Below are 12463 nucleotides of genomic sequence, written 5' to 3' on the forward strand. Positions count from 1 at the left end.
CAAATGGGTGACATATTCATGAGTGGAGGTAGCACTGGACAAGTTCACATCATTAGTCCTGTACAACAAATGAATTGGTAATGTCATTTCCCTACCTGTCATCATCTCTGTGTGAGTAGTACAAGCATCAGCCTGTTCCACTTGCTCTTTCACCATAGCATCAAACTCGGAGAAAGGTTGGTTGGATGAAATTTCCACCTGTTCTTCAATGTCCTCCTGCAAGGTTGAGGTTTCCACAGAATTCACCCGTCGAGGCTTCTGAGGTACAGACATTTCCCTGGACAGAAACAAGAAGTCATCTTCCACCTGTACCTGAGCACACGTCGCATCATAGGGCCAAACAAACTCGAGAGATATGAGGCCCCTGGGAGAGGTAAACCAACTGTCAGTCTCCCCCCCCTGGCAGGTGTCCCAAGAAGAAGGCAGCCTGCCAAGGATAGGCAAACTTACCTCGACATCATGGAAGGACTGGCCAACCAGAAAGCCAAAAGAATCTCCAGCAGATAGCTCAACTTCAGCAGACTGTGGATTGGTGACCAACAGGTAAAAGGTGGTACCGGTGACCTCCAGACATGGCAGAACACCAATTGCCAATCCAAGGTCTCGAAAGTGGGCATGTGGGTTAAAGAACACTACATCATCCAGCAGACGTTGTCCTTGAGCGAGGCGAAGCTTGAGGGAAAAATCCCGAACTCTTCCTGGAATGGTTACATCCTTGTCACAGACTACCTCACAGACCTGGGGAATGGTCTGTCCAGACTTCAAACAAACAGCCGTAGGTTCAAGTTCCACTGGGTTGTTCTGCATTCTACTCCACAGGACAAGATTCACCAGGTCCACATAAACTCCCAGTCGTACAAGGCAATCTGACCCCAAACATAAGGGTTCCCTCAAGCCCCGGACAATAGAGAAGTGGTGAGTGAATGTCTTCTTTCCCACAGTCAAGGGAAGGCCACATATTCCGTCAAGCGGCTTGGAGCCTTGTCCCGGTACCTGTACCGAAGTAGAGGAACATCTGCTGAAGGGAAGTTGTACAGACTTACGAATTTGGCTGTACAAAGAGTCACTGATGTAGGAGAGATCACTAGTGAACAGTAAAGTAGCTTGAAGCAATTGGGTGTTAGCCACTTGAACTGGTATGGTGAATACATCGCCTTTCTGGGTGATGACAGTCACCTTGCAAGGATGAGCAAAATCAGGAGCAGAGATAGGAGATGATTTTTCAAGTAATGCTGGAGACACAGTATCTGTTAAGTCATCCGTCTTGGCTGAGTCCTGTGAAACAAACTCTAGTTGGTCCGCTTGTTGCACCAGCTCTTCATGCTTCTGACCCCCTTTTGGTGCCTCTGTCAACGGAGGCTCCCGCATGGGCGGATCCACGGAACACCGGGGATCAGTCCGCAGGGGAGTGTCCTGTAGCTCCACAGAGTTGGCATCACCGACTGTACGCCAGTATCTCCCTCGCACATATTTAAGGGGTCGAGTGACTTTAGACCAGATAGTTTCCTCGTCATAATCCAAAACAGGCCGAAATCTCTTCAAAAGGTCATTTCCAATCAGAAATTCTTCACCCTCGCTGGTAGTGATGATGGCTGGGTGCCTGACGGTCATCTGTCCAAGCTGTAAAGATAGCCAAACCTGTCCCACAGTTCCAATACTTTGATTGCCATAGGCCACCAGTGACAAGTCGCACGGTGTGACATGCAGCACATCCTGACCCCCCCCTAGAGATGCCTCTAGTTTCTGAAACAGGCCCTGGGTGACCAAAGTCACCTCTGAGGCTGTATCCAGGAGACCTTCACAGGAAAGTACTTGTTGAATTAACAACTCCACGGTATATCTGTAACCTTTAGATATAAGCTTACCTAGAAAATACCTGACTTCCTGGGATGAGTCTTTTGAAAGAGGCCCTTCCGGGTTCGAGGGCTGAGACGCAGCATGGTTCACGGGGGACTCCTCACTGATGGGCGACAACGCATCCACGTGGACAGTGGGGACGCTTGCGGTAACAGGTTTTGTGGCCACGTCTAGTCATGCTTGTTCTTCCTCCGAAGAGGATGGCTGTTCCACCTCAACAGATTTAACACTCAGCCCCGGAGGGGTCGGCGGTCTAGAAGACTGGTCCTTCTGCTTCTGGAATTTGACCTTTTTATGAGATGGAGGTGTCTTAGGTACATTGCTAGACTCCGCGATTGAACATCTTGCCATCAATTGGTCCAGCTGAGCTTGCATAGCGCGGATCTTCTCTGCATTCCACTTCTTTTGATTAAACCGCTTCTTTTTAGGGTGTTGCTGTCCCTCCTGTGCAATAGGGGGCGCTGCATCCCGCGGCAGGGCCTGAGAGCCCGGCGGCGTAGTTGGCCTCGGCGCTTTGTTTTCCAGAGAAAGCGTGGAAGTGACCGCACAAACAGCGGGTGGTATCACCCTGTTGCGACTCTTGGACGCCGGTTTCAGAGTCTCTGCGATGGGCTTGGCGCGGCAGATTTCAAAAATTCCTTCAGCCTGCTTGAGAAGGCTGGAATAGGGTTCTGCGTTTTTTCCTGCCAAGGGAATCTTTATCGGATCAGGCAGACCCTGTATAAAAAGTTCCCTGAAATCACCAAATTCAAGATCTTTAGAATCAGGCGGCACCCCCCCTTGGTAAAATGCACGCTTCAAGCGATGGGCCCACTCCCGCGGACTCTCCTCCGGCTTACAACTAATAGTATACGCTGCACGCTTAGCTTCCAGAGAGTTGGCAAAGAGACCGTAGCGCTTCGCTAAGGCTTGCTCCACTGACCGTAAATCAGGGTTATCGGACATGATCAAATCTAGAACTTCATGGCACTCGGTACTAAAGGTCCATTTGAGGAGGGCTCTGATATCATTCTCAGAAGAGACGTGCATGGTTTGCAGGAGTTCATGCACTGCCTTAAGATGGGTTTCTATGGATACCAAGGCAGACTCTTTAAAAGGCGCTATTACGGTGCGTAGCATCTTTATAACATATGCCTGCCTCTCCATAGACATTCCTTTCTTGGGTTCCGGCTTGACATGCCGCTGATCACTACCAGGTGTAGAGAACCTCGGGGCAGGTGCGTTGCTAAAACTGGGTGTATCTGCCGAAGGCTGAGGCCCTGAGCTAGGCACCTGACCAAGTGAGCTGATGATTTCAGCAGGCAGTCCCTGGGCCCGTGCCTCCAATGGGTGTGGCACTGTCTCGGGTCTGCTGCTTCGGTCACCAGCCACTATGGGGCTGAATTGTACAGAGGGGCGGGAAAGAGCCGGAGCCATGCCCCCAGTGGGTGTGTTTAACTCGGGTCCCTCCCGGCTCACGTAACGGTTCATTTCGGGAGCTGGGCTTGGGTGACCCACAGCAAAACTGTCGGGGAATTCTAAGGTATACGGCACTTCTTCCTGCGCCATGTGCGTAAGCTCTTGCTGCATTGTGGAAATCTTTACAGTGCACTCATCTAATGCTTTAGACAATGAATCTCTGTCCTTCACTGCACATTCTAATTGTAGTGAGACTGTCTCCTGCTTTTCTTTTACCTCCGCTAACTCTAGCTTGGCTGCGTGCCAATCTTGAAACACAGACACAGATTGTTCTTGAGTGGCCACTAGCTCCCTGCGCAACTCACTCTGAACACCTTCTGAGACCTGTTTTAGCTCCCGATTTAATGTCTGCAACTTATCTGTTTCCCTAATCTGGTTGTGTAATGCATCAGTCAAACGAGAAAATTTCTCCTGCAACGAATCAAAAGACTCGAGGTACTGGGCAATTTCTTGCTTTAATGTGGAATTAAGTGCTTCACAATCAGTTAGGTCACACTGCAAAGTTTTACACTTATCGTACAGTGTCTGGCACTCCGTACAAATCTCTTCAGAGGAGTCAGGTGGGGCGGGGCTTACATTGGTCCCTGCTAAAGCAGATCTGGCAGTGTCTAAATCAACTCGTAATGCAGCTAACTCACTGTCTCGCTCCTGGACAGTTTCCCTAGTCTGGGACAAATCTAACTGCAACTCTGCTATGCGATCTGTTAGAGGTACAGATATCTGTCTTATCTCATTCATCAAAGAGTCCTTGACTGCCAAAAGAGACACGCCCAGTTCACAAAGCATCCATTGTGACAAATGCTGTTTCTCTTTTATAATTGTATTTAAAACCGTAGCATATGCTTCTGAGCTATTCGGTGACCTGCTCCCAAATAAAGCACGTACAGACTCTACAGTAGGAGGAGCTGGTTTCGCCTTGCTATGAGAGAGTGGCAGTAGTATTTTAAGCACGCCCCTCTCCTGTTCACTCAGAAGAATTTCAGGCAATGTGCCAACAGTGCCGGTCGCCATGTTAAAGACTAAACACACCCTGTTCCTTCCTTACAGAGTTAGAGAAACCGTTCTTCTCTTTTTGGAGCTCAGAGTAATAAATCTGTCAACCAATTGCAGCAATAAAACACAGCTGTATAAACAAAAGTCTGTCGTTTTAGCTAGGGTGGAACTGCAGTTCGTGCAGAGAGAAACAGAAAGTCAAACCAGCTTTCTGAAAACACTCAGAAAAAGTTTTAAATTCTGCTGGTCCTGCACTACCGTCCCGGACGAGAGCCCCAATTTGTAGGGGATTATATATATGTTTTTGTAAGAGGCCAATTTCCTACCTATGTACTCGCTTATGTCTAGGGGGCGTGGCCTCTGCCCAACATTAGCTGCATGGAAAATAACGGACAGACCAATGGAATATATTAGTTTATTTATACAGCGTTATATACAAAAATATAGAAAACTCTTATCAGCTTATAGCATCAGCAATTCCTGATTGCACACACAATGATACCCAAAAATATAGAGAATAACTATGATTATCCTATGGCTAAAATCTGTAATGACAGATAAACACAATACCAAGATCCTAATGATTACCACACAAATCTTATACTAGGCTAACAGCAACTAGAGATCATAAATCCTGACGTCACACATCTGATGGGTCCGAGCACAGACTAATTATCTAACCCAGCCTGAAGGAAGTAAACTATGATCTCACCGTCCCGGTTTCCAGATCAGATTCCTTCCAATGCCTCAGCCGAAGGTCTCAGCGAGGTCCCACAAGCTCAGGTGATGCACTTGTCTTGATCAGCCACATATGATACAGACTCAGTATAGATCCTGTAGACAGCTGTAACCTGGGGAGAAGCTTTGCCAGGTATTATCAGTAAGTCTCTTAGGAAAATCAGGTGCTTGCAGAAATGCAAGTGTTATCTTCTTCTTTGCTTCTGTTCTTCTTCTTAGTTCTTCAGCAACTCTCAGGAACTAGTCCCTTTCTGTTCCCGCTTCTCAGATCCATCAGTTTTCAGGGAGCCAATCAGAAATAATCCCCTCATGTACTCCCAACATCTGTATGAAGCCTCCTTTGTCCGTCTTATCTCATACTCTCTCTCCCTCTCTCCCAAGGACATGCATTTTCTCCAGATACAGAGTGACCTTGGAGGTGGTGCAGGCTTCAGTAAATCTATTACACGCTGGAATGCTGCCTTCTGCACAGTTGGTAGCCAGACATATAGGTGAAAGGTTGCAGCGTCCATTTTGCCTGTAAAGGTGCTCTCATATGCACACAGGGTAGGCGAGATCACAGCAAATACTCCTACAAAACGCGTCAGATGAACAAGCTATTGCCATCCCAGCTGGTGTTACTGAAGAGGAGTTTCATCACTACGTAACTGTATCACTACGTAGCTGTTGATTACAATCTACAAACAGCTGACGACAGCACTGATGTCCAGATATGCGCCTACAAGCAGGCAACGGCTGATGAAACAGATGATGAAATGAGCAGCGAGGCACATGCTGACGAAATTGAACAACCTCCTGTCATTTTTGCAAGAGCGCTGGAGAGCCTCAACACCGTGCGGGCCTATCTGGAGGCCATTGGATGTCAGTGCTATGACAGTTTTTACCGTCTGGCAGACGTAGTCTATGGAACTCACAGACACAAGAGTGTACAGAGGACTATGACTGATTATTTCAAGTAAGGCTAACATCAGTTAACGGAGACTGTATAACGTCAGTTAACGGAGACTGTATACTGTACATATAATAAACAGTACTGTACATATGTTTATCAGATGTCAAGCTTCTTTGGGTCACAACGGTTAAGTGCATGCTCTGGTTAACTGCATGTATTTCTTTGGTCCCAGACCCTTGCACTTAAGTGGATTGCACTGTATTTTGAATTTGAACACAAACAAATGGATAAGGATGAGATGGTCGATATATATACATGAATTTTCAGAAAACATTTGTCAAAGTCCCTTATGACAGCCTCCTTAGGAAATCAGAATCATGGGTAGCATCATCAGGGTCTTTCTTCTTTGCTGCCTGGGGTGGAAATTTGAGGATTGGACTTTAAAGAACATTATAGTTCTGCACAAAGCACAATACTCTTAAATGTGGACACAAAGAAATGTGGCCAAGGCTCTGCACCACCCACTACTTTTCTTGTCATAATTCCCAGCTTGGAGTGACACAGAATGTCGAGAGGATAAAGTAGTACGGTTGCCATGTTAGTCCACTTTAAAGGCAACAAAATAGAAATTTAAAAAGTAAGTAATGAAATAATCCTTCATTTGCAATCAGACTCTTCCAGATGCTACTACTACTACTTAACATTTCTAAAGCGCTACTAGGGTTACGCAGCGCTGTACAATTTAACATAGAAGGACAGTCCCTGCTCAAAGAGCTTACAATCTAAAGGACAAGTGAACAGTCAGTTCGATAGGGGCAGTCAAATTGGGGCAGTCTAGATTACCTGAAAGGTATGAGTTAGGTGCCAAAAGCAGCATTGGAGAGGTGGGCTTTAAGCATAGACTTGAAGATGCCTGTAAAACCTCTGAATTGTAGCATACTATCTTCTAAAACCTTTTAACGTCTTCCACACAGTTGAAAGATTCTTGATCCCCTATTCTGTCATAGTATACAAGGGCCCTATGAAATCTTATCAGCTACTGTACTCCTCTCATTGGAGAACATACTGGAATTGAAGGAGTGTAGTGAGTAGACTGAACCATATTTGCTATGGGCTGATCTTCCTGTAGGTATGGCCTCAGTGCTACAGTCCTGGATTTCACAAGGTGATACTAGGGAAGTGTACTCCTCCTTGGAAAAAATGCTTTGAAGGAAAAATAAAAAATTGGAGGGGTGTCTAAACTGATCAACATCACCAAAAACTCAAAACATCAAACTGAAACATATTGCATTAATGTAGGAAGACCATAAATTCATATGCTCCAATAATAAACTTAGCAGCTGAAGCAGCAAAAACTGTAGAGATATGAAGAAAATGGAAAAAAAGATATCATAATAAACTGTTTAGACAGAACCCATAACAATTCTGCAGGGAACTGGGGAAGAACATAAGTACAGTGACAATACCAGAAACGATCTGGAGAAGATTTACAGGATCTCTTCTCTCTGACTCATTTCTTGCACCTCACCAGTGGAGATACTGCTAGTACCTCTCCGGACTACCGTATCTGGAATCATATCCAAGTGTATTTCTGTTCCAGTTCTGAAACTCTTCAAGGAAACCTTCCAACAAATAGTAGATCTTAGTTCCTGACATTCTTTATTCTTCACAAAATACATAGCTTTCACAGCTTTTCTTCCATTCCGCTAAACTTGAACCTGGAGCTTCCATCACCTAACTTCTCTCTCTTTTGCTCCTCCTTCAGAGATCTTGGATACTTCCTAGAAACAGGGCCTCTTTAGAACATAGACATACTGGGTCAGACCAATGGTCGATCTAGCCCAGTATCCTGTTTCCAACAGTGGCCAAGCCAGGTCACAAGTGCCTGGCAGAAACACAAATTGTGGCAACATTCCATGCTACCAATCCCAGGCCAAGCAGTTGCTTTCCCATGTCTGTCTCAATAGCAGACTATTGACTTTTTCTCCAGGAACTTGTCAAAACCTTTTTTAAACCCAGATACTTTAACTGCTGTTACTACATCCTCCGACAAGAGTTCCAGAGATTAACTATTGAGTGAAAAAATATTTTCTCCTATTTGTTTTAAAGTATTTCCATGAACTTCCTTGAGTGTCTCCTAATCTTTATACTTTTGGAAAAAGTAAAAAATCGATTCACTTTTACTCGTTCTACACCTTAATCATATTTCCCCTCATCCGTCTCTTTTCCAAGCTGAAGACCCCTAACTAGAGAATGACACGGTGACAAAGTTTGTTCCCATCCTCGTAGGTACTGTCTCTGTCCCCACCTTGTCCCTGCAGGTTCTGTCTCCATCCCCGCCCTGTCCCCGTGGGCTCTGTCCTCATCTGCAGAAGCCTTGAACACTTATGATTTTATATTTAAATCTTTTTATTAAAGTATAGAAAGGAACAATATGCTGTGCAACTGTTGTGTATAAATTACAAATAGAAAACAATAATAACAATGAGCAGCTATAATAACCCTCCTTCCCACCACCACCCTTTACCCTTCAGATCCCAAAAACAGGTGATTTCTACTATACCAAGGAATCCTAATTCACACTGTTAAAATGTTCAGGGTTATAAAATACAACCCATTCTATATGCCCTACAGGGGAAAAGTATGACCTATGAAGCACTGTTATGGTTTTTTAATCTGTGGATAAATAAGAAGTCTACAACAATCTCAGGATTCAGTCTAGCACTCCTGTCTTCCAGTCCTTCTTGTAATAGAAGATGTGCTGGTAGAAGGATGTACAGGATCCCCCATGCAAATTTTGCTAGTTGTGGCCAGTATGTTTGCTCATTTTCCCAAAAAATCAAAATATCTTTGTAGGCATCACTCAAACAACAGTCCAGTTAATTAACAGACGTCAAAGTAGAAAATGACACAGGGACAAAGTTTGTCCCCGTCCCTGTGGGCTGTCCCCATTCCCGCGCTGTGGGATCTGTCCCCATCCCCACTCCGTCCCCATCCCCACTCTGTCCCCACCCCTGCGAGCTCTGTCCCCATACCCATGGTTACTGCGGTTCCCCGTCCCCATGTCATTCTCTACCCCTAACCTCTTTAGTCTTTCCTCATATGAGAGGAGTTCAATCCTCTTTATCATTTGGTCGCTCTTCTTTGAACCTTTTCTAATTCCACTATTTCTTTTTTGAGATGCGGAGACCTGAATTGAACACAATATTCGAGGTGCAGTCACACCATGGTGCGATACAAAGGCATTATAAAATCCTCGTTTTTGTTTTCCATTCCTTTCCTAATAATACCTAACATTCTATTTGCTTTCTTAGCTGCAGCAGCACACTGAGCAGAAGGTTTCAACGTATCATCAACAACAATACCTAGATCCCTTTCTTGGTCTGTGACTCCTGACGTGGAACTTTGCATGATGTAGCTATAATTCGGGTTTCTCTTTCCCACATGTTTTGTAGCATTGTGTTTTTAGATTTTTCTGAAATTATACCCTGATGCAGGCATGATGCCAGAACAAGGAGTGAGCAAGCACTGGAGACTGTGGGGAAACTGGGTTTAAGAATGTGAAATGAAGGCTATGGAAGTGGAGGCTAGAGTGAACAAGAGGTAGGGGAAAGAGAAGGTGAGAATGAGCAATGAGAGCTAGGTGTAATAGGGGAGGACAGGAGGTGAGAATGAGCTAGAACCATGCATGAGTTCACTGTCAAAGGAGGGAGGAAAAGTGCAGCCTGTGTTTGCGCCAAGACTGGTATAGAGAGAGGAGAAGACTGATGCTGCTGGGTGGAGAAAGGAAACATAGAAGGATGCAGGATGGGAAGAAAGAGGTATAGATGCTGTTTGGTGAGTAGGGGAGGATGTAAACAGCCTAGGAAAAGGGATGCTATGCTGAAGTTCAGAGACCCAAGAGGGAAAAAGGTTATCCTTTTGAGCAGGCATGGAGATGCTGGCAGGGAGGGGAGGGGGGAATCCTGAGCAGGGAGAAGAGATAGAAGGAGATGCTGCTAAGCAAGGGAGAGAAGAAGAATCCTGGGAAGGAAGTGGGAGTATACTGTGTTGGAAGAAGAGGGGGAAAAGTGAATGTTGGGAAGAGAAGATACTGGGCAGCAGAGGGAGAGATAATTGGATGGATGCTGTTGGGTGGTAGAGCAAGATTGAATGAGATGGATGCTGCTGATTCAAAAGAGAAACAGATGGATAGATGGTGCTAGGTTGGCAGGAGGCATGGAAGAGATGAATGCTTCTGGGTATAGAATGGTGGAAAAAGACAAAGATAAATATTGCTGAGTAAGGAACATGAAGAGAACGGCTACTGACAATACATAATGTTGCATATGTTGTGTTTTTTAAAATTTTTAACATACTTTCAATCCAAACTTATCTATTGTATACTAGACATTATTTAAAATATAGGTCACCTCTTTCATAAATATAAAAATAAATAAAATGATGGTCATATCTGGAAAGTTCAAAACCATAGAGAGGAAAAATGAATTCAATTAACTCTGAAAGGAAGGTGGTTAAATAATGTATACATAAATACCACAGTAAAATATTGTTATATTCTTTTTATCTACAATAATATAGAAAAGTCTTTATAAAATGTTTAAGTGGCATTGTGCTCATCAAGGTTTTAAAGGTCTATCACTTGACCACAAAGGTCTTTTTATTGTCTGTGCTGTTCTAGGCAAAGTACAGAAACAGCCAGCTAAACCATCCCCAAGTAGAAGCTTTACCAGTAGACTCCCAATTCTTAAGCAAATCTTCTTTATTGTAGTACTCATAATAAACAAAGAAAATCCAACTTACAGTTCAGTTGCTTAGAAAAGTATTGTTATTTTCTACACATATAGTCTGTGTCTATTGCTATGAAAATTATCGTAAATCATTGGAAGGATAATTCATCTCTCTTACCAAATGTGGTGGAATTGGGTTATTTTATATAAGAACTATGAATTCAACCTTCGTCATACATTCCCAAACTGTAGGAAATTATTAAAATGGAAAACGTTAGATAGTATTTCTAACTTATAAATTTGCAAGGTCAGCAACAATCCACTTTTGAGCCTACTACACCTTTGTCCTTAGATTAATTCTTATTACTGATGCTTGTTTTTTGTGCTTTATTTGGTTATTTTGTTATCTAATTCATATTTCATGACTGTTATATTGTTAATATTCCAAACTACAATAAAATATTTAAAAAATATATTTTACTCTGTGGGATTTATGTATATATTACATATTTGGAAAACTGTCAAGTCTTTGACGACATAGTAACATCGTAAATGACGGCAGATAAAGACCTGTACGGTCCATCCAGTCTGCCCAACAACATAAACTCATCTATATATATAAAAGGCACTTTGAAGCCTCAAGCCGGAAACTTGAGGCGCCCGAGATATCCGGTTTGGCCTGCAGGCTCCAGTCACTGTAGCTCCGCCCTCGCGTCAAAACACGGTGATGTTGAGGGCGGGCGGTGTCTGCAACTCGGGAGGGAGGACGGGGGGGGGGGGGATTACCCTGCTAGCGCCTGTTTCATTTTTGCCAGAAACGGGCATTTCTTACTAGTTTCACATATTATGTGATACTTTATATGTACACCCGAGTTTGATTTGTCCTTGCCTTTCTCAGGGCACAGACAGTAGAAGTCTACCCAGTACTGTTCTTGTACTAAGTTCTGGAGCTAACGTTGAAGCCCCTTAAAATTTACACTCCAGCCCATCCCTATCTATTCAGTCACAATCAGGGTACAGACCGAAGAAGTCTGCCCAGCTCCCATTTTGTTTCCCAATTACCAGGGTCGCCAACCAATCTCCCCTAAGATTCCACAGAACCATTCCTTCTAAACAGGATTCCTTTATGTTTATCCCACGCATACAGAAAAAAAAAAATCTGCATGCTGCTCTACACTTTGATGGAGGAAGGAAACTAGAGCAATCAGCTACACAGGCCTGAACAGACGTCACATTTGCGTTCTAGAAAAAGTAAGCAGCGAGTTATTTTGGTCAATTGTGGAAAGTGTTGTTTGAGGTTTACTTTATGCATTTTACAGGACTGCACTAGGAAGGGTGGTGTTGGGATACTCATATTTGTTTTGTTAAATTATCAGAACCTCAAAGGGAAGCTAGCAGTCTGGAAGTTGGAAGTAGGACGAACGTTCTTCTGTTCCCTAATAGATCACGGTAGGAGAGGCCGGTTGAATCAGAGCTAGGCATAGGAATGGGAGAGAGAGCCGGGGGTTTTGCCTGAGTGGATGGGGAAGACCACTGGAGTTGAACCTGGAAAGCAGGGGGGAAAGTGGAAGTGTGAAGAAAGGAGATACACAGAAAGCTCTGACTTCGTCCTGAAAACGAGCCACTACGGAATGAATCTATTTTCTGGAACGTGATCGGGTACAGGAGGCTAGGCTCGATGGAGCTTGGTTTATCTTGTGTTCCTCTACGCGCTATATCCAAACCCTACCCCTGACACCCACCAGCCCCAGGCTGACCAGTCCTGAACTCAGATTGCTCCGGTACAGTTCAGGCA

This window comes from Microcaecilia unicolor, chromosome 5 (assembly GCF_901765095.1).
Source record: "Microcaecilia unicolor chromosome 5, aMicUni1.1, whole genome shotgun sequence".
NCBI classification, from domain to species: Eukaryota; Metazoa; Chordata; class Amphibia; order Gymnophiona; family Siphonopidae; genus Microcaecilia; species Microcaecilia unicolor.